The 22,542-nt window shown below is 53.2% G+C and overlaps 1 long non-coding RNA gene across 3 annotated transcripts; it reads right to left on the bottom strand.

The window, feature by feature from the left end:
* On the bottom strand, window positions 2,054–20,088 carry LOC106506422. 3 transcript variants are annotated; one of them, XR_001301697.2, is made up of 4 exons: window positions 19,556–20,088; window positions 7,352–7,614; window positions 2,996–3,746; window positions 2,054–2,873 (listed from the first exon to the last, which is right to left on the bottom strand). It is a non-coding gene; the product is annotated as an uncharacterized LOC106506422 (long non-coding RNA). The 3 variants fall into 3 exon arrangements; XR_001301696.2 differs by lacking the exon at window positions 19,556–20,088 and having other exon boundaries at window positions 7,352–8,452; XR_002339202.1 differs by lacking the exons at window positions 7,352–7,614; window positions 19,556–20,088 and having other exon boundaries at window positions 2,996–3,160; window positions 3,537–4,600.

Genomic DNA, 22,542 nt, shown 5'->3' with positions numbered 1-22,542 from the left:
CGAGCCGCATCTTCGACCTACACCATAGCTCATGGCCATGCCTGATCCTTAACACACTGAGCGAGTCCAGGTATCGAACCCGCGTCCTCGTGGATACTGGTCCGGTTTGTTACTCCCTAGTAACGACCTCCCCAGGTGTCCAGTGGTAGACTCTGCACTATCCTGACCTGGATTCTTATTCTTCTAAGTGCTGATGATCCCAGGCCATACGAGTTGAAATCATTCTGTGTTTAAAACATTTCTACCATTGGCCATCATTAATAAGTCCACAGAGGTGATCAGAAGGTTAGGAAGTGACCGAGCGGCCCTGCAGCCCCCTCTCTGTTTTCACATCCCTCAGGCTCTGTCCTGCCCCACTGGAGCCTCCGCTGAACCAGGGCCCCGCGTACAGAACCATGGACACGTGGAGGCCACTTTCCGTGTCAGGGTGTTAACCGCCATTGCCCTGAGCTGTAGCAGCTCCAGAGAGTCCCCACAACCTGACCCCATGGTCAGCTTCACCTGGGCCATCCCAGTAGCTCTCAAACCCCCCAGGAAGCAACTGAAAGGTACTTTCCAGAAGATTCCCGTTCACTGGGTGTGGTGGGAACTCAGGAATCCATAGTTTTTAAAATGCCCCATTGTCCAGCCAGCGATGGGAACCCCCAGGCCATACTGTGGCTAGAGGAGGCCGGGAAAGATTATCATGACCCCAAGTGTGACCACTGGCCCTCCTTGGAGCCTTGTCACTCTGTCCCATCAGGAGGACAGAAGCCAATGTCCAGGTGCCAGTGTGGTGTGTAGTTTTAAGTCACCTGCTGGTCTTGAGGGGAACTAATTACCCTCTGATTTGTGTACCCACTTCATCCCACACTGGAGCCGGTATGGCTTTTCACCTCCCCTCCCCAGGTTTTTCACAAGAGAATATTAAAATAGTCAAGAACTGAAATTGTCCTCTCCTTCCAGGCTTAGGGGGTCTGCCGCCTGGAAAGTTTACTGTTGGGCAAGTGAGCAAACACAGCCCCCATGGCAAGTGCCAGACAGGGGCCCCCAGGTTGGCCTTGGGGTTCCCTCCGTAAAGCCCCCTGCAGGGGGGATGCACTCCTGTGGGAGTGGAGGGGAGGGAAGGTAAAGGGCCAGGGTCTGGTCCAGGCACCGAGCCCTCGCTACCGCCTCTCTTAGTCGTCTCATCATCCGCGTGAGGCGAGGGGACTGTGTGTCTCAGTTTACTGTGGCTGCTGTTGCAAAGTACCACAAGCTGGATGGATTAAAACCACGGTGGCTTTTTTTCCTCTCACGGTTCTAGAAGCCAGAGTTCAAAATCAAGGCAGGGCCACACTCTCTCTAAAGGCTGTGAGGGAGGGTCTGCCTTCCCAGCTTCTGGGGCCCCAGGGGTCCTTGGCTTGTGGCAGCATCACCAGTTTCCGCCTCCATCCTCACAGGGCCATCTTCTCTGTGCCTCCCCCCGTGTCCTCTCCTCTTCTTCAGAGAATGCCAGTCACTGTATTTAAGGTGGTGGATGAAAAATACCACCTGCCATGTCAGTAAACAAAGGATGCTGTGGCCACCAAGCCAGCAGCCACTGCAACTGCCCCAGCTATGCACCCCGTGGAGATTCAGGACGGACAAAACCAGGATGCTTGACCTAGGAAGTTAAGGCGAATATCGAAGGAATGACTTCTTTCTTTTTTCTTTTTACTACTGCTGCACCTACAGCATATGGAGGTTCCCAGGCTATGGGTTAAATCAGAGCTTCAGCTGCTGGCCTACACCAGAGCCACAGCAACACCAGATCTGAGCCACATGTGAGACCAATGCCTATGACCTATGCCTCAGCTTGTGGCAATACCGGATCTTTGACTCACTGAGCAAGGCCAGGGATCAAACACGCATCTTTGTGGATATTATGTCGGGTTCTGAACCTGCCGAGCCACAACAGGAACTCCCAAAGGAGTGACTTCAATGAGCCCACTCCGTTTTTTTAACTTTTAAAAATTGAAGTATGGTTGATTTACAATGTTGGGTCAGTTTCTGGTATATAGCAAAGAGATTCAATTATACATATTTATATTCTCTTTCAGATTCTTTTCCATTATGGTTTTTCACATGATATTGACTATAGTTTAAGTAGGACCTTGTTGTTGATCTATTTCATATACAGTAGTTTTGTATCTAATAAGCCCAGACCCCTGCATCTTCCTCTACATAGAAAACCACTGCATTCATTAACCCGAGATGGTTGGCTTTTCTTTAATTAACAGTAGCTTTTTGATGGTCCACCTCCCTGGGTTTTGGTGCAAAAACTCCTGTATATCAGGTTCTTCCCTGACCTCTTTGGAGCCGTGCCTCAGTGCTGAGAGGCTGCTTCCCAGGCCGAAGTCCTCAGCAAGCCCACTGAGTCAAACCTAATCTCAATTTTCGGTTGTGCACTGTTTTTCAGTCCACAGGGTCCACGTGAATCCAGGATGCTCTAGATCCTTAAGTCGTTACATCTGCAAAGACCCCATTTCCAAATAAGGTCCCGTTTGCAGGTACCAGGATCTGGGGTACGGACATAGCGAGGGAGAGGACTGCTATTCAACCCACCACCGAGGGATCAGTTACCATGCTACCCTTTTGCAGAGATGAGGACACAGGTGGGCACGTTCAGTAACTGGCAAGGGCACAGAGCTGGCGCCGAGCAGAGCAGAGGGCGGCCACGTGAGGGTGTGAGTGTGAGCGAGTGCTCCAGAGACCGAGAAAGAGAGGAAGCCCAGACAGCTGATGACATGCAGAGTGGAGTTTAGTCCCCAGAAACAGTCCTGGTTTTGAACCTTCTAGAACTAGACTGTAAGTCACTCGTCCATGGCATGGCCTCTTTCCAGCTGGGGTCTGGGACTTGGATGCCAGCAACTCTACCGAGAAATAGAAAGATGCTGCTTTAGTCCACACACTGGCTTTTATCCCTGAAGGAGCAAAGATGCTTCCCATGCTAATTAACCAAGACTTGCAGGCAAGGGTCTCGCCTGGGACTCACAAGGAAGCCTTAATTTATGAGGATTGATCATAAATCCTCATTTAAGGTGAATCGGTCCGCAGCTTGTGGGGAATATGTCAGCTGTCACAAACGCCCTGGGGCTTCGCTTCACTGCCTCCTGCGAGCTGAGCCTGATGCTGGGAGAGACGGCGGATGAACCAGCCTCTGGAAAAAATGACAGGCATCTAGGAAGAGAAATCCAAGCCCCCCAGATCACTGATCCAAGACTGAAGGAATTACAATAGAAAATGTGACCCAGATCCATCAGAGCACACTTGCCACTCAGCGGGAGAGAGAGGAAAATACGGAAAGTTAATTAACCTGCCAAATTTGGACTCCTTCACCTGCAGTGTAGAGCTAGGAAGAGAGTGACAGGGAAACAAAGGAGACAGGCGCTTTTCTCAAGTTCAAGGGGCGCTTCGTAGCTGACCCTCCAATGCTGACAGTGGACCTGAGGACACAGGCCAGACACTGGAGCCAGAAGTCATCCTGCTCCTCAGGTCCAGCTGCCCTTGGAAGCCATGCTCCTGACTCAGCTCACCCCATTATACGGAAAAAAGGGCGTCCCACTAAAAGAGCCTCCAAGTTTCCTTTGACTTTAATCAGAACCAGCTCAGGACTTTGCTTTCTTCCAAGACCAGTAGCCAGCCTCCGAATGTACTGGGGCAGAGCTTAGCACGGGTGTTGGGGTGGAGAGGGCAGAGGCTGGGGGGCGTCCAACAGAACTTAGGGTACGGCGGTGCAGCTTCTTCTGCAAAGATGCCAAAGTAGGAAAAAGCAAAGAGTTCAGAAACTGGCTTTGAACCATTGGAATCAGCTTCTAATCCTGATAAACAAAGGCTTCAGAACCTTAGAGACGTGGTGGTATTTATCCTTCCGACCTTGCTGGGTTGTTCCTCCTTTGCAGACATCGTTAGTTTTCCAACACTGATGCCCTGTGGGTTCTGACCCTCTCCTCTGCTCGTGCCACGGGACCGTCTTCTAGGCCCCTCACCCCCACCCCTCCATCCTCATGTACAGACTGACCACCTGCCACCCTGATCGCCACTCCACCCCTCAGCGGTCCAAACGCGGCAGATCCCCTTCTGCCTCCTCTCACCTGCACACCTGCTCTCCGGGCTTCAGCTCCTGGTAGGGACATAGGCCCTGCCCTTTGGTCAAGGAAGGTGTCACCTCCACTCGGGTCGGCTGCAGTCTCCACCCAGTCCTCTATTTGTCTTCTTCTCCTAATATCTTAGCTCACTTGAGCCTTTTCTCCCTATCGCATCCCCCTGGCTGAAGTCCCCCCTCGTTGGACAGGTAGCTCCTGACCACTGCTCTCTCACCACTGAGTCTGCCATTGAGTCTGCCCTCCACGTGCACCCAGATGGCCAGGTGCCCTCCTGAACACCTTCCCAGCCTCTAAGTCCAGAGAAGGTGTGACTCTTGGCGTGACCCACAGGCCATCCACTGTCCCACCTCCCGTCGTGTTATCCGCAGCACATCCTAGAAATATAAGCCACCAGGGCTCCTGCCCTCCCCACTGTCTGTCCTCTGCACCTGTTCATCTGCTCCCCCCTCCCCCCCCGCCTGCACCACCCTCCTCCCCGTCACTGCCCAACCAACTTCATCCTTTTTTTTTGGAATTTTAGGGCTGCACCCTCGGCATATGGAGGTTCCCAAGCTAGGGGTCCAATCAGAGCTACAGCCGCCAGCCTACACCACAGCCACAGCAATACAGGGTCCGAGCCGCATCTGCGACCTACACCACAGATCATGTGACACCAGTTCCATAACACACTGAGCAAAGCCAGGGAGCAAACCCACAACCTTATGGTTCCTAGTCGGATTTGTTTCCACTTTGCCATGATGGGAACTCCAACTTCCTCCTTTAAAAAAGCTTTCAGTGGCATTAAAAACAGGAGAGAAGGCTCAGAAATAAACCCAAGCACCTATGGTCAACTCATGTATGACAAAGGAGGCAGGAACATACAGTGGAGGAAAGACAGTCTCTTCAATAAGTGGTCCTGGGAAAACGGGACAGCTACAAGTAAAAGAGTGAAATTAGAACATTCTCGAACAAACACCACACACACACAAAAAAAACTCAGAATGGATTAAGGATCTAACTATAAGGCCAGCTACTATGAAACTCCTAGAGGAGAAGAGAGGCAGAACACTCTTTGGCAGAAATCACAGTAACATCTTTTTGGATCCACCTCCTAGAGTAATGAAAATAAAAACAAAAGTAAACAAATGGGGCCTAATTAAACTTGAAATCTTTTTCACAGCAAAAGAAACAATAAAAGATAAAGAGACAACGCATAGAATGGGAGAAAAATCTTTGCAAACAAAGCGACTAACAAGGGATTAATCTCCAAAATATACAAACATTTCATGCAGCTTTGCATCGTAAAAAACATACAACTCACTCAAACAATGAGCAGAGGATTTTAATAGACATTTCCCCAAAGAAGAGAGACAGACGGCAAAAAAAAAAAACAAAACAAACAAACAAAAAAACACATGAAAAGATGCTCAACATCACTAATTATTAGAGATCAAATCAAAAACACACTGAGATACCACCTCACACCAGTCAGAATGGCGGTAATCAAAATATCTACAAATAATAAATGCTGGAGAGGGTGTGGAGAAAAGGGAACCCTTCTACACTGTGGGTGGAAATGTAAACTAGTGTAGCCACTATGGAGAACAGAATGGAGGTTCCTTAAAAAAACTAAATGTAGAATTACCATATGATCCAGCAATCCCACTCCCAGGCATCTATCCAGAGTAAACCAGAATTTGAAAAGATACATGCATCCCAGTGTTCATCACAGCACTATTCACAACAGCCAAGACATGGCAGCCACCTAAATGTCCATCGACAGAGGAGTGGATGAAGTAGATGTGGTACATGTACACAGTGGAATACTACTCAGCCATAAAAAAGAGTGAAATGATGCCGTTTGTAGCAACTTGGATGGATCTAGAGATTATCTTATTGAGTGAAGTCAGACAAAGACAATCACATGATATCACTTCTATGTGGAATCTAATTTAAAAAAATGATACGAAAGAACTTATTTATAAAACAGAAACAAACTCACAGATTTCAAAACCAATCTTCTGGTTACCAAAAGGGCAACCATGGGATGGGGAGGGAGGAATTGGGAGGGTGGAAACAAGATACACGCATTACTGTATAAAATAGATAATTAAAAAGGACTGACTGTATAGCACAGGGAAATCTACTCAATAGTTTGCAGTAACCTACATGGGAAAAAAAATGGATATACGTATATGCATGACTGATTCATTTTGATGTACACCTGAACTAATACAACATTGGAAGTCAACTGTACTCTAATAAAATTTTTTAAAAATTTAAAAAAAAAAAAAAAACTGTTTTCAGGAAGTTCCCGTCATGGCTCAGAATTAAAGAACCTGACTAGGATCCAGGAGGATGAGGGTTTGATCCCTGGCCTCACTCAGTGGGTTAAAGATCCAGCATTGCCGTGAGCTGTGGTGTAGTTTGCAGATGCGGCTTGGATCCTGCATGGTTGTGGCTGTGGTGTAGGCCAGCAACTGTATCTCCAATTGGACTCTTAGCCTGGGAACCTCCATATGCTGTGGGTGAGGCCCTTAAAAGCAAAATAAGATTAAAATAAAATAAAATAAAATAAAATAAAGCAAGCTGCTTTCAGGCACCTTACCTTTAAAGGCTTCTCTGGACACCCCCTCGCACAAGGTCAGTTCATCTGTGGCTCTTCTTCCCACTCAGACCCGGGCACCCCCCAGGCCAGGCCCCTTCAAGGCTGCTCTTGGCGGCCTCCATCCCGCTGCACCGTGGCCTGGAGCTCCCTGTGGGAGACCTGCCTCGGGCCTTTCCAAGCCCCCAGAGGCCCCCACTCGACAGGGCACAGGCCTGCCTCTCCTCGGGAACACGTCGTGTGCCTTTGATGGTGATGAGAAGGGCACTCTAACTCAGGGGGCTCCCCCAAAACCCACACCCCAGTCTAGCCCTAGAGCAAGAGCAGACACAGCCCAAGAGAGGGGCCATCCGAGAGCCTGGTAAGACTCCTTAAACCACCCAGCCAAAGGGGAAAGCGTGCGAGAACGTTCCACTCAAGGCCTCAAGGCCTCAAGGCTCAGCACTGCAGCCAGCAGGGCCTGTTTTAACAGTGAGTCACCCCAAATGGTCCAGTGCTTCTCCTCGCCCCTGTGAAGAAACCCAGAGTCCCGGCCCTGCTTTGCTTCACTCCTCTCCCTCGCCTCACGGTGGACCAGCCACGCCAGCCCCGTCTGTCCCCCAGAGGCCCCAAATGCCACCTTTGCTCTGCCCTTCCCCCACCCCTGTGTACCCAGTATGACCTTTCAAGGCTCCTCTCAAACGTCCCTCCTCGGAGTGGGTGGTCCTGCCTGCGGGTCCCTAGGCGATGGGGGAGGTGGCTGCTTCGGGTGAGCAACGTGGACAAGGACACAGGGACGGTCGCTTGTGAGCCTCGGTGGACAAGGACTGACTGCTGGGCCTTCTTAGGGCAGCCCCTGCCCTTGGCTGGGTGGTCACGACACACGTGAGACGTGGAGGGGAGACAAGCAACTGCCCTCGGGCACTCCGGTTCCAGTGTGAGGACCTGGACAAACACAGAGACACCTGTCAGCCAGAGGTCAAGAGCCCCAGGGCGGAGGCCGGACACCCAGAGCCACTTCGGGGCCCGTCTGCTCCACTGATGGTCCCGGGGCTGCTCAGGTAAAAGAAAGGCTTTCTCTGATCCACCAAAATCTTACATCGAATTGCAACACGTAAAGCTGACCAGAGGGGCTCTCTCTGGGTGGGATGGGAGTCGGGAGAGGGGCCCTGAGCCCTCCCCCAACCCCTGAGACCCGGTCCGGGAAATCTCAGGGTCTTCGGGCCCCAGAGGGAAATTCAGTCCAGTGCTGGGATCTGGTTCTACGCCCCAGGCCAGGCTGACGGGGAAGCTGGCAGTGCCGGCAGATTCCCTAAGTGCCACCCACAGGCTTTCCTCCGCCGCTGTTCCACCCACACCGGGTGCTTTAGATGGAGAGAAAGATGCGGAGAGCCTGGCACCCCCCTGGAGAAGGGGGCCCCTCGAGGGTGCTTTCCTGGAAACCGCTGACGGTGACAAATGGCCCTCTTGTCTAAAAGGCTCAGATGCCCGTGACAGTGGGCACCCAGGCCATGCCACATTAGTGGGGTCCTGAGAAAAGGAGGCCTCTCGGGCCGCCTCCCCCAGCCTCTATTCACACATGCAGACTCTTTCCACAGTAGAGACGGATCCAGCCAAGGGGCCAAGGAGGTAGCAGGTTGGTTCGCAAGCGGTGGGTTCCCTCCGGGTTCAGAGAAGCCTTTGATTGTGATTAAGCTGGAGGCTGAACTGAACGTGGGGAGGAAGCTAGAATAAGGGTGGAGCTGGGGGGATGCGCCCGAGCTCACAGTGCTCCCCGAAGCTGCCCTCCGTTCTGTTCCCGGCTGGGTTTGCTTGACTCTCTAAAGCCTGTGCGGCTGCGCCTCTATCTCCCTCCTCCCTCCTCCCCCCCTTGTAGGACCCCCGCCAGCTCCTTTCCTGGGCTGCAGTAAGTGCACTCTCCAGAAGGGCTGATGGATGGGATTAAAAAGCTGGAAATTATTAAGGGCAAATCCAGGTTGGGAAGCCTGGTCCCGCCTGTGAAGGGTTTCTCGATTATTGACAAATGCGCAGGATGCTGTGAAGGCCCGAGGAGGGAGGCGCTTAGAACAAAGGGGAGGCGCTCTGCCTGCTGCCAGCGGAGCAGAGTGGACATCCTGCCCATCGGCCTGGCTGGCCAGAGGTGTCACCTCCTCCCTGGGCCCTCCTCCCCCACGCGGGCTCACTGCCCCAAGTTTTGTCCCTGAGCTGTTCGTGCTGCGCATGCCCCATCCCCAACCACCGGGATCTCTGGGTGACATATCACCCACGTCATGGGGTGAACACACACCCCGCCCCCACCGTGTGGCCCCTCTGGTCACCTGGGTGGGCATTCGCTCTGCTCTGTGCCCACCCCGCTCCGGGGGCTCCTGATGCACAGGAATCCAGACCCGTTCACCTTTGCAGCCCAATGCCTCCTGCGCCTGGCACGCCCTGGGGGCTCAGCAGGGCTCCTCTTCAGCCCCCACCCCACCCCACCATCTTCCCTCGCGGTCTCTGCATCCTCCCTGAGGACCGGGGGCTGAGGCTGCCTTAGCCTCCCCCCAGGAGCTCGGTAAGCCTCCAAGGCCGAATCGCTGCCTGTCTCAGTGACATCCTGGGTCCCCAGCAGCTTTATGGCCCCAATCCTGAAGTTGGCACCCGTAAGGAAACCACACACCCCCCTCACGCCTTAAATACAATCTCCCTAAGGCGGAGTCACCAAAACAGGCCAAAAAATTGTTTCTAAGACCAAAATCTCCAGGAGAGCTTTGGGAAAGCAGAGAACTCACCTGAGGTTTGTATTTGCAGAAGGCATGGCGGCCGCAGGTGGAGAAAAGCTCAAATCTGGAAACGAGGAGCCCACTGGGCCCCTCCTCGTCCCCAAAGGTTCCCAACCCCACATCCCATTTCTCCCCAGAACCTGCCCCGCCACCCACACTGGGCAGATGAACAGCAGGCTGCAGGGCAAAACGCTGATTCTGCAAAGCCGAGGTCAAGGCTCATCTCAGAGGCTGGGAAGGTCCTTCTCGTCCTGGGATTCTCCGAGTAGCTCGCTTCTCCCGCCCAGGTTTCCAACATCAGTTCATCCGTAGGATGCCAAGTGATGGACTCTCAGAGTTGGGAGTTCAACCCCACCTCTTGCACAAAACGCTCCACAGTGTCCTAGGGAAGTGGCCGCAGGCTTCCCCTTGGATGCCTCTGTTGCCTGGAACCTCATCACCACTAACTCACCGTAGGTGATAAGGACCAGGGGAAGCTTTATACTGAGCCAGCCTCTGGCTCCTCACCCTGGACCATCATCTGGAAGCACCTGAAGGATCTAACCCTTGTCTACACGGCCCTCACACATGGATGACCTCGACATAGTCCCTCTTGTCCCCTGACCAAGGCTGTCCATCAGCTCGGACACACTGGCCTGTCCCCATCTGTCTCAAAGTCCAACCTGGCACCAGGACCAGGGCACAGGTGACCAGGGCACAGCTCAGGGGAACCAGAGCCTCCCCTAGCCCTAATGCTATAGGCCATTTCAGTCTCAGAGCCTGGGGACATCTGGGCAACCACGCCATTGTCCTGTAAGTCCTTTGTCACCCTATATTTACAGCCAACTCTCTACATCATTTTCAGATGTCCTGTTGCAAAATCAACTCTTGGCCACGTAGCTGTCCTTCACCAGTTAGGCTGTTCTGTACCTTAGAGCAAGGCTTTAAAATAACCCCTACGGCCCATCTATAAAGATGTTTAAGTATCTTGTGATAAACATACACATGAAACAGGCCACAGTACAGGCAAAATTAGGAAGCTGCCAGTAGGCGAAAGAAAAGCAGAGCTAATTCCTTCAGTTCCTTAAAATATAACGGCAAGCTTTCACACTGAGCTTCCTGGAAGACAATGCAAAAAGGGAAACAGGACAGGTTTCCACTGACAGGTGGAAGGAAGCACAGTGGGCCTTGAATTGAGACCAAATTTTTCCTGGCTGGGATTCACAAAAGAATACGTGTCCCGTATTTTCTCATGTAAGTACGCTTATGTAACAAGACAGGAAAAAGTGAACCTCCATGGGCTTCCTCAGGCTGGCGTGGCTCACGGTCAGGCTTGGAGAGGAGCAGCTGTCCGGCGCTCACACTGGGATGCTGAGGCAGGCCCGCCAGGACCACCTTTCAGCACCTCCAGCTCAGTTCACTGCAGAATCTAGCCCTCAGGGTCCTCTTGGGTCCAGAGTTGATTCCAGCACACTTAATATCATGCGCAGCCTCATGTCACTTGAAATTTCGATCAACAGGTCATCCAAGTTTGCATCAGTGTCCCCGATAATAGGTTGAGCAGAGAGGAAGAAGCCAAGTCAGGAAGCCCTGCTCCGTGGGACGTTGGCCAGAGGATGCTGGCTCTGCGTCCCCATCAGAGTGGCCAGATGGACTACCCAGCAGGGAGGGGCCACCCCGGAGGGACCAGGAGCAGAGGCAGGGGCCCGGGTGCCTGCTCCACACCTGGGAAGGAGCAGAGGCTGACAGGGGCTAGCGGCTCACCCAGGGACCCGGGGAGCCAGGCATGCGCCCTCCAGGCTGAGGCTTCGGGGCCCCTGAAGCTGGGCGCTCCACTCTGGGTTGTCTTCGATCATCGAGGTCCGTCTTTTCCATCCTTGCTTCCTTCCTTCCACTCAGTTTCCTTCCTAGTTGACTTTTCCCTTCAGTTTTTCTGGTCCTCTTTTCTATTTCTTTGTACTGTTTTCACTCTTCGTTGAAAGGCAAGGTCAGCAGGAAGCAGGGGGAGGAGAGCCTGCGCCCTCAGCTCTTCTTCTTTCCAGGTGTCCCCCGGCAGCCCTGCCGCCAGCATGTCCCACCTCCCAGGACCAACTTCCAGAACCCTCAGGGGCGAATCCCTACCAAGAGCAACCCCTTCTAGACCGATGAGGACTTTGCCCCATGATAGCAGTAGGTCCTGCTGGGGCAGAGCTGCTGCCCATCCCCTGGTCCCCTGGCCATGGCCCTTCACTCCTGGCCCTGCTGGTCCTCAGCCGGCCACGCCATGTCCCTGACAAGTTGATGACTGTCCTCTGTCCTCAAGCAGCTTGACCCGCAGCCTCTGACCCTACTGGTGCCCCGCCATCTTCCTCCACGAATCCCCTCCCCTCTGTGACCCCCCTTTCCCTAGACTCTTGGCTTTTTGCTCCTTGGTCCCTTTCTAGGGTCTTTCACCAACTCCCTGAATTCCCCCTAAAGCTGCTCTTCCCTGGGGGTCCCTGAGATCATGACAGAGCCAATGGCTGTGGGACGGACATCATCTGGTGGCCCTCGGTCTCCGGGGAGAGGCCACTTCCTTCCCCCGAACCCCGTCCTGGTCTCCTCGGGCTGCCTAACGAGGGGGAACAGACTTAAATAACAGAAATGTATTTTCTCCCATCCTGAAGCCTAGAAGCGCAAGATCAAAGCATCCACAGGGTTTAATTCCTTTCAGGCCCCCTTCCTGGGCTTCTGGACGGTAGCCTTTGCCCTGTGTCTTCACAGCATCTTCTCTCTGTGGGTGTCTGTGTCTAACCTCCTTTTTTTTTTTTTTTCTTTTCTTTTCTTTTTTTCTAGGGCTGTACCCGCAGCATGTGGAAGTTCCCAGGCTAGGGGTCGAATCAGAGCTACAGCTGCCAGCCTACACCACAACCACAGAAACACCAGATTCGAGCTGCGTCTGTGACCTACACCACAGCTCATGGCAACACTGGATCCTTAATCTACTGAGCGAGGCCAGGGATGGAACCTGAAATCTCATGGGTATTTGCCGGATTCATTGCCCGCTGAGCCACAACAGGAACTCCCTAATCTCCTCTTCTTATCAGGGCACCAGCCAGATTGGATGAGGACCCACCATAAAGACCTCACGGTAACTTAAAGACCTCTTTAAGGACTGCCTCCTAGTACGGTCTGAAGTCCTGGGGTTAGGGCTCCAACGTGTGAATTATGGGGAACACGGCTCAGCCCAGAATGTACCTGATGACTGAGCACCTCCAAGGCCTTCCCCTCCCTCCATCCCTCTGCTCAGCTCTGGTCCTTACAGTATTGCCCCGCAGCGGGAACAAACTCTCCCCCACCCATCTCCCTGCCTCCCAGCCCCCAGGTCTCATCTCCCTAGTCCACCTGCCAAGCAGCCCCCGGTCGCCATGCTGCTCTTCTGTTTAAGAATCTTTGCTGCAACCCTGTTACTTGCAAGAGAAAAAGACTTGCAGCCCCCCACTCTGCCCCAGCTCTCTCTCCCCCACCCTCTGCCCTGCCCGCCCGGCACCCTGAATGGACACGTGAACGGGCTCTCAGGCAGAGGTCAGAAGCTGCTCTCTCCCTCTCGCGGGACCCATGTCTCCTCTCGTCCTTTACTTCTTTACCTGGGAAACCAAATGGCACCTCCTCCCTCTGCTCCTCCAAATTCTCCTTCCTGCCCTCAGCCCAGGCCAACCCTCACTCCATCCTCTGGGCACCCGAGTTCTTGATGCAGACCCGTCTCCAGCACAAAGCCCGAGGGAGGCTCTTTATGTGTCTGTCGCCCACCAACTCCAGCCTTCTCTGTGGTCACTATGCCCAGCACACGGAAGATACCCTTAGGTCCTGGATAAACGAAAGAATTGTTGAGTCAATGAGTGAACCTCCAGCCTGGGGGACCCTCTATCAGGGTAAACACAGAGCCTAGCAGAATGCTTATTTCAGCCTAACTTGTAGGCTCAGAAAATGAATCACTGTCTCTGAATTCTAAGAAATCCGCTATCAAAGCCCCTAACAGGAGATGGACACGTGCTCATTATGAAGCCGGCAGAGGAAGTTAACAAGCAGCATCCTCTGGTCTGAACAGGCCTCAAAGCCCTGGAACATTCTGTGGGGAGGCAGCTCCATCATTCACCCGCTGGCCACAGCATCCACTTGGGAGAATGCTGACCGGTGTGCTCCACCTGGATTTGGCAGGCCCGCGTGATTAGATGGGAAGGGCTCCTGCAGCTCAAGTGAGGAACCAGCGAGGGGAAGCCAGCCTCTGTCTGCTGGACGCAGCCAGCCGGCCGGGGAGAGAACACACGCTCTCATCAGCGGTGAGTCCTGGGTCACAGTCAGGGAGCAGGGACATTTCAGTTCCGTCTCAGAAGCAGGAAAGATTGGAAGAAGAGAGGAATTTTCTGAATAATAAAGAGTTCGCTTGTTGGCGTGGAATCTACTCCTCGACTTCTAGGAAAGAATCTCCGTGCTTCTAAGATGCACATCTTCTCCCTTAGAAAGTGGGATGAAGTCCAAAGCCTGAAGTTGCAAGGGGCTCGCATGTCTGCACGCCAAACCCCATCAGCATCCAGTCCACGCGCCTTCAGCTCTTCTCTGGGTTCAACGCAACCGTCCGCAAGGCTCACCTGTTCTGAAGGTGGACACGAGCCCCTGAAACAGCAGGTAGAGAAGCCGGCTCTTCGGGCCCCATTGTTGTTCCCAGCCCAGGTCACAGCCAGCCTGCATCTCAGCTTCCCAGGTGGGTTTACAGAGCCCAGCCTCAGGGAGATGCCAGCCCAGGATGCCCACACAGCTCCTGCCCAGCGAGCGGCAATGTTCTCGTTGATTCAGTCACTCAACAAACACTTCTTGGGCACCTACTCTGTGCCTGGCACCGTTCCAGGCAATGAGGAGATCCGTGAAAAAGTCAAACCCTGCTCTGTCTCTTTCCAGCTCCCCTTCCCCTGGTGTCCATTAACATGTGGGCTGAACGGCAGAGCCTCTTTCTTCTGCCTCCTTCATTCGCTCCACTTTCATCCCTTCCCCAGACTTGGAGGTGCTTCCAATAACCTATTTCCGGTCTTCTCTCTCCCTTGGGCAGTGAGCTAAACAGCTCAGCGGCACCCCCAAGAAAGATGCCCATGTCCCAATCCCTCTAACCTGTGGGTGTTTCCTGACCTGGCAGAAGGGACTTGGTGGGTGGCATTGTAAATTGATGCAACCTCTGTGGAAAACAGGATGGAGATTCCTCAGAAAACTAAACTTAGAACTCCCATTTGATCCAGCAATCCCATTCCTGGGCATCCATCCAGAGAAAACCACAACTCACAAAGACTCATGTACTCCAATGTTCACTGCAGCACTATTTGCAATAGCCGAGACATGGAAACAACCTAAATGTCCATCGACATAGGAGTGGAGAAAGAAGATGTGGCACGTATACTCAATGGAATATTACTCAGCCATTAAAAGGAATGAAATACCAGCATTTTTAGCAACATGGATGGACCTAGAAATTAACATGCTAAGTGAAGTCAGCCATACAATGAGGCACCAGCATCAAATGCTTTCACTGACATGTGGAATCTGAAAAAAGGATACAATGAACTTCCTTGCAGAACAGATGCTGACTCGCAGACGTTGAAAACCTTATGGTCTCCAGAGGAGACAGTTTGGGGGTTGGGGGGATGTGCTTGGGTTTTGGGATGGGAATCCTGTGAAATTGGATTTTTAGGACCATTATATAACTACAGATGTGATAAATTAATTTGAGTAATAAAAAAATAAAGAAGGGACTCGGTGGAAGTGATTAGAATGGAGAGATGGCTGCTGAGATGGGGAGATCCCCCTGGATTAATCTGGGTGGGCCCTAAACATAATCCCGAATGTTCTTGTAAGAAGAGGACAGAGGGACCTCTGACCACCGAGGGGAGAAGGCAGAGGGGTGACCAGCAGAGGTGGGAGTGCCGGCTTTGAAGGTGGCAGAAGGGGCGACGGCCGAGGAGTACAGGCGGCCTCTAGAAACCGAAAAGACAAAAGCTCTGCTTCTGCCCTAAAAGCCTCCAGAAGGAACCAGTCCTGCCAACACCTTGACTTCAGCCCAGGGAAACAGATTCCCGACTTGTGACTTCCTGGACCGGAAGCGAATCAGTGTGTGTTGTTTTGGTTTCGTCTGGTTTTGTTGGATTTTTTGCTTTTTAGGGCCGCGCCAGTGGCACATGGAGTTTCCTGGGCTAGGAGTCAAATACAAGCTGCAGCTGCAGGCCTACACCACAGCCATAGCAATGTCAGACCCTAACCCACTGAGCAAGGCCAGGGAGCAAACCCACATCCTCATGGATACTAGTTGGGTTCATTACCTGCTGAGCCACAATGGAAACTCCAAGTGTGTGTTCTTTTAACCCCCCAAGTTTGTGGAATTTATTCCTGCAGGTGTCGAAAACTAAGACAAACCTCTGCCCTCAGGTGGGGACTTCGTGGAGCCCTAACACCCAGGCTAAAGGCACAGGGCGGGCCAGCTAGTAGTTGGGCACAGCCGTAATAGGCATCAGTTCCCTCATGGGGCACATACGACAGGAGATGCCTGAGTGGGGTGTGGTGCCGATGCAGGGAATAGAGGGGACAAGAACAGCCCTGCAGCCCGGCCTTGCGCAACCCCTGCCACGAGGCTGCCTGCGTACCACCAGGCTCAGAGCCCTCGCTGTGATCCATCGAAGCCCCCTTAGCCTGAGAGCTCTCCCACGAAGAAAGTTCTTTCTCAGCGTCTAACGGGATTCCTTGGCTAGTACTTCTCCCAAGCAGTTCTGAGAAAGGGGGGTGCACTTGCCTCTCCTGCCTGGAGATGAGCTAATTCGGCATCTTCATCCCCCGTTTGACGGGGGCGTTACAGAGCCTGCAGCTGAACGGCGCCCCTGGACTTGAGGACCACACCTCCCAGATCCCTGGGCTCTCAGGCACGTTCAGACACATCTCTGTGGCGGGGCGGGAGGGGGGGTTCTCATTTTATTTTTTGTGTTAGAGTTGATGTCTAGTGTTGGGCCAATTTCTGCTGTACAGCAGAGCGACCCAGTCATACATGTATCTGCATTCTTTTTCTCATACTATCGTCCATCCCAAGAGACCGGATCGAGTTCCCTGTGCCGCACAGTAGGACCTCATTGCTGACCCTTCTCAGTGGAAGAGGTCGCACATTTTCTTCGCAGCGACGCAACTGATTTTCTTGAAGCCAAGTTAATTTTGCTGATGAAATTCCACCTTTTGAGATAAGATCCAGTTTTCCATCCTGACTATGCAACCAACACATTCGTAGACTTCTTAGCTGTATGTCATCAGAAAAGAATTTCTCGTGTGTGTGTGTGTAAGTAAAAAATTTAATCACATCCCTAGGCCCACGTAGGCCTGCACTGCCAAGGGCTGCTGGACACACCATTCAAACCTCCTGCAGTCAAATGCCTACCACCACCGTCATCTGTCCTCGAAGGCAGCTCCAGCTTCTGGCCAAGAAGGAAGTGGTTAATGCCCCCCTCGCCTGCGTCTCGCTGGATGCAGACAGCAGGCTTCTGGTGTGCACATTCCGTGAGCATTAGGGTACCAGGCGAAACCCTCCCAGACAGATTCCACAGAAGATTCATGGAAGCAAAGAGCATGCTAATCAGGCTGCTGGCCTCCAACAAAGACCAGCGAAGCCTCCCTTATCAGTCCTGGGGACGGCCGCGGGCCGCCCCTTATGCTCACTGGTCCCGCCAGCAGAAAACAGATCCTGGCAATTAGGGGCATGGCATTTCTTAGAGACGAAAAACAGCATCCCCAGAAAGCCAAGCTGGGGAGGACTGGGAGGGAACCGTCAAAAGGTAATTGGGGTGGACAGCCTCTGTGCATGCTCGCCAGCCCCGCAGCAAGGTACATTCCCGAGCCTCGGGTCTGCTCTGTGCTTCCCTCGTACCCTGGTCACAGCGCAGGCGTAAAGAGATGAGGGCAACTTTCTGTGGAGAACAGAGTAGGTTTCCCAAGCCAGCCCTGCCCCAGTCCCCCACGGCTCAGAAATAACCGCTAATACCGGTCTGTGTTTTCTTTTCTAGACTTTTCCAGATCTGAGCCTGTACACATAGGCAAGTGCCTTTGAAATACATATTTGGTGGGTTGGGGTTTTTTGCACATATATGACTCATGCGTCATGCACTGTGCTTTTTCCCGTCAGTAGTATGGGTTGGGTTTCCCATCCGGTCTGCCCATCTAAATTTAGCTTCTTCAAGGCAGCCAAGCCCTCTGCCACAGGGATGCACCTCAGAGCCATCTCACCATCCCTTCCAAGTTGAACGTTTGGGTTGTTTGCAACTTTTTTTTTTTTTGTCTTTTTAGGGCTGCACTCATGGCATATGGAGGTTCCTAGGCTAGGGGTCTAATCGGAGCTGTAGCTGCCAGCCTACACCACAGCCACAGCAATGCCAGATCCAAGCCACATCTGCGACCTACACCACAGTTCACAGCAACGCCGGATCCTTAACCCACTGAGCGAGGCCAGGAATCGAACCTGCATCCTCCTGGTTCCTAGTCAGATTTGTTTCCGCTGCACCATGACAGGAACTCCAATACCCGCCCCCCAATTCTATATGATGAAAGAAACCCTGATAGCAAAGTACGGTGCTTGGAAGTCGGGGCTTTGGGGCGGAAACAGGTCATGAGGGTGAAGCGCCCACAAATGGGATCAGCGCCCTTCTAGGAAGAGGGCAGATGATGGTACAATGAGAAGTCTGCCCTCCGCAACCCAGAAGTGGGTGCTGCCCAGAACCCAACTGTGCTGGCTCCCTGATTTCAGAATTCCAGCCCCCACCTCATGAGAAACCAGTTTCTGCTCTTTGTAAGCCAGCCAGTCTACGGTACTTTGTCACAGCCGCCCGACCTAAGACAACTGATGCCTTGATGAGAACAGAGCCTCACAGAGACACACAAGGAAAGAAGGCCTGTGATGATGGAGGCAGAGATCTACGTGCTGCTTTAAGCCCAGGAATCCCTAGGCTTCCGGCAACCACGGGAAGCTGGAAGAAGGCAGCTAGTCCCAGGAGGGCATCATCCCAGGAGGGCATCTCCCCTGCAGGTTTTAGGGTGGGCAGGGCCCTGCGCCGCCTCGACTGCAGGCTTCCAGGCTCTGGACCTGAGAGGTCATTCATTTTGCTGTGTTCAGCCGGCAGGTTTGTGGAACTTTGTTCTAGCAGCCTGGGAAACAGCGCTGCCATGCGTCCCTCCTTCCTCCTTTCCTTCTTCCCTCCCTCCCCAGCCAGAGGAGTCAGGGAGCCTGGTTACACAATACACCCCCCCCCACTCTTAGATTGATCCACACGCAGCTCTGCTACTCTCATGAGAGGCAGCCGGACCCAGACGCAGCTGCAGGGTTTGCAGAGCCCAGGGCAGACTGAACAAGCAGGCTCTCTGTCCCAAAGCTTTCTCTCTTCTGCTGTGGTCTCTCTCTTGACCCATCACAGTAGTTTACCTGCTCTTTCTGTCCCCCTCCTTGGGCACAGGAGTATCTGCAGGGTGACTGCCGACCTTCGCAGGTGTCCAACCCCACAACTCAGGGCACCTACCCTGCCGCCCCACCTGCACACCTTCCCAGGCCCTGAATGGGGTTGCGGGGGAGAAGCTGCAGGGCGGCAGGGGGTTCATGCTCCATTGTCCCACCAGACCTTTCTTGCAAAACACGAATTCAAAAAGAAAACAATTAAGGAAGTTCCCACGGTGGCTCAGTGGGTTAAGAACCTGAGTAGGATCCATGAGGATGCGGGTTCAATTCCTGGCCTCACTAACAGGGTTGAGGATCCGGCATTGCCGTGAGCTGTGGTATAGGTCACAGATGAGGCTTGGATCCCATGTGGCTGTCGCTGTGGTGTAGGCTGGTGGCTACAGCTGTGATTCAACCCCTGGCCTGGGAACCTCCATATACTGCGGGTGCAGCCCTAAAAAGAAAAAAGAAAAAAACAAAGATAAAATGATTAAGGATTTCAAGATGGTGACCACAAAGCATGAAACCCCAAGTGCCAGGCCCTTCGGAGCTCAGGCCTGTGACTGGGCGGGTCACACACCCAGGAGGTCAGCCCTCAGCCCTGACTAGACCGAACCAAGGCCACTCAGAAGAGGACAGAAAGGCCTACAAGTCTGTTATGTTCCCAGGCTCAGCAATTTAAAAACCTTACCTCGGAGCTCCCACCGTGGTGCAATGGGATTGGTGGCATCTTGGGAGTGCTGGGACGCAGGTTCAATCCCCAGCTGGGCACAGGGGGTTAAGGATCCGGCACTGCCACAGCTTTGGCTTTAGGTCGAGACTGTGGCTTGGACCTGATCCATGGCCCAAGAGTTCCACGGGCTGTGGGACGACCAGAAATGAAAAAAAATAAAAATAAAAATAAATTTAAAAAAATAAAACTGTATCTCTAACTGGAGTCGTGGAGTTGGGGCCACAGCCATTATGTCCGGTGCTCAGGCTGAGCCAGCAGCTCCGGGGCAGAGCCAGCGTGGACCAGCATCCCAGGCCTCGGGATCCTGTGGCCTCTCTGTTAGGACCACGACACCAGGCAGAGCCTCTGCCTTCAGAGACACAGAAGCGAGGTCCATCAGGCAAGGTGGGCAGCTTCCAACTCTGCTTAAGGGCGGGAGGGACAGCCCGAAGTTTCAGGGCGGTTCTGCAGCTTGGGAAGCAGCCTGGGTCATCCGAGCCAGCTTCTGGGGAGCGGAGAGCAGGGAGCATCCAGGGGTGAGGGCACTGGGATTCAGACCACCCTAGGACCCTGCAGGAGCCGGAGTGTGGGCGCAGCACTGACCCTCCCTTGGGGCAGGGAGGGGATGGCAGAGGCTGCAACTGGGGCTTTTTTCTTCTCTTTTTTTTCTTCCTTTTTGGCCACCCCACAGCACATGGAATTCCCAGACCAGGGATCAGTTCTGAACCACAGCTGCAACCCACTCCGGATCCTTAACCCCCTGTGCCAGGCCAGGAATCAAACCTGCGTCCCAGTGCTCCAGAGACACAGCTGATCCCATTGCTCCACCGTGGGAACTCCAGCTGGAGCTTTTTTCCATCTGTGTAGAAAGTGCCTGGGGGCCTCTGGGGATGCTTTGGGGGGTCAGGATATTTCCGGGGCTCGCAAAGCTTAACTGCCGACTCCCCCGAGCTGCACTAGCCCCTGGCAGGGAGATGACGCAGCAGGGTGTCAGGGGACCTGTCCCTCGGCCTCTGTGGGTGAGACCCTTCAGAGCAGAGACCAATGGCCACCCCCGAACTACCCTTGTAAAGGAAGTAAATGAAAACTTGAAAAAAATTTAAAAATAAAATTTATGTGTGACTGGTGGAAACGGCACAAATAAAAAGCAATTTGGGTAAAAAAGAAAAGAAAAGAAAATGTGAGCTTCCATAAATAAAGCTCAATCATTTGTTGCTTTTCACAGCAAATTGCTCACCTCTTCTCCTCCAGGCGTCCTGTTTCCTCAGCGCTCCCGTCTTGAGACCCCTGTGCCATGAGCAGGTGCTGCTGCTGATGGAAGTATGACACCTGCCCTGAGGATAAGGAGGTCCGGGACAGAAAGAGGACCATGGCGTGAGGTCATCACAGCCAGACACACGGTTATGAACCAACACGCTTCACCAGGTAACAGCCAGCTTGTCCGGTCCCCAGTCCCCACCCCACGTTGATGCAATGGAGACCTCAGGCTACTTTAGCTCTGGTTTCCTGCAGCCAAAGTGACCAATAATCTACCCCTTCAAGGCCAACTCCAGCCCTAAGTGGCTCCTGTGATCACTGCGCTAAACGGATTTTGAGCCAAGCCTTCCAGAGGGGGCTAGTGGGGAAGTGAACCCAGGTGGATAAGCCACGTCGGCCACTGACACCAACAGTGAAAGTGATACCCCACGTTCCTTCCTGACTTGCAGCTGCCTCTGCTCCCCTGGCTTTGTCTTCCCAGCTTGACCCAAGTGAATGGACTGCTTCTTCAGAGCTCCTGTATCTGAGCATCGCAGTGATGGTGCTGGCTTCCCAGGGTGGCCTCCAGCCCTCCCAGCTCACCACGGGCTTTCAGTGTGGCCTGGCCCCGGGCACAGCGCAAGCCAGGTTGTTAGCCAAATACACCTGGACCTAATTGGCTGGCTCAGCCCGTCCATCACCAAGGAGCAGGCTAGAAGATCGGAGCTGATGAATCATTGTTATCGAAGCTAAAAATTGTTTGTTATATAACTTCAAGCAATCGCGCTGTAATTCCACTGAGCTTCCATCAAGAGACTGAAGCATTTGCAGGGACGGCTGTCGCGGGGCTCAGAGGTATGACTAAGCTTCCACGTTCTCGCCACTTGCCTTTGCACCAAGTCCAGCACCAAAGGCTCACTCTCAACTTGGCATTGTGTTAGTAAAACTCCTGTGGAGCCAAACCGCAGGAGGATTTCTGTACGGAAAACCCTGACATGCACCCCGAGACTGAGGCACCCACTCCCGGGGGGCACATTTTGCACAGGCTGGTTTCCCCAGCCTCTTCCCAGTGAGGGGCAGCTGCCCCAACCCCTCTCTGCCCAGAGCCTGGCTTTCCTCCTGGTCTCATTACCATCAAGACTGTCATACCAGGGACTTTGCTTACCACGTGCTGTCACAGCTGCTAGCAGCCTTTCTCACGGTGGCCTGAAGAAAGCCCCGGACCTCATCTCCCTAAACCTGCCTCTTTAAGATCGTCGGGGGTTGGTGGCTTCTACTCGTGAACCTTTGGGCTATGCTTTGTTCGTAAGGACGTGGAATCTGGCCCCAGGCACTAATTTCTAACATAAGCGTATATAGCAGACAGACAACTCTCAAATTCCCCAACAGCCCAGGACATGCCCTCCTCTCCCCTTTCCTAAATTAAGCCATCGTGGTGCAGGCGTTGGCTCCCCATTCCTTTGTGATATTGCAGGTATTAGCATGTAAAGCACGTGGCCGTTTGCCTGACTGTGGCCAAGTGCTCTCTGGTCTCAACCGCCATCGGCCCGTCACCAACCATCACCCCAGCTCACATCAGGTCCAAAGAAAACCCAACCCACTGTACCACAGATAGAAGAAGGCCTTGCACTTAAGTAAACCTGAGCTCCAATGGCCACAGCATCGCCCCAGGCATGTCAATGACCGAGCACAAGGAGGCAGTCTTGCAAGGTGGCCTTGAACGCAGGAGA

Source organism: Sus scrofa, chromosome 15, assembly GCF_000003025.6.
Source record: "Sus scrofa isolate TJ Tabasco breed Duroc chromosome 15, Sscrofa11.1, whole genome shotgun sequence".
Lineage (NCBI taxonomy): Eukaryota > Metazoa > Chordata > Mammalia > Artiodactyla > Suidae > Sus > Sus scrofa.
This window is presented reverse-complemented; position numbering and strand designations above follow the sequence as displayed.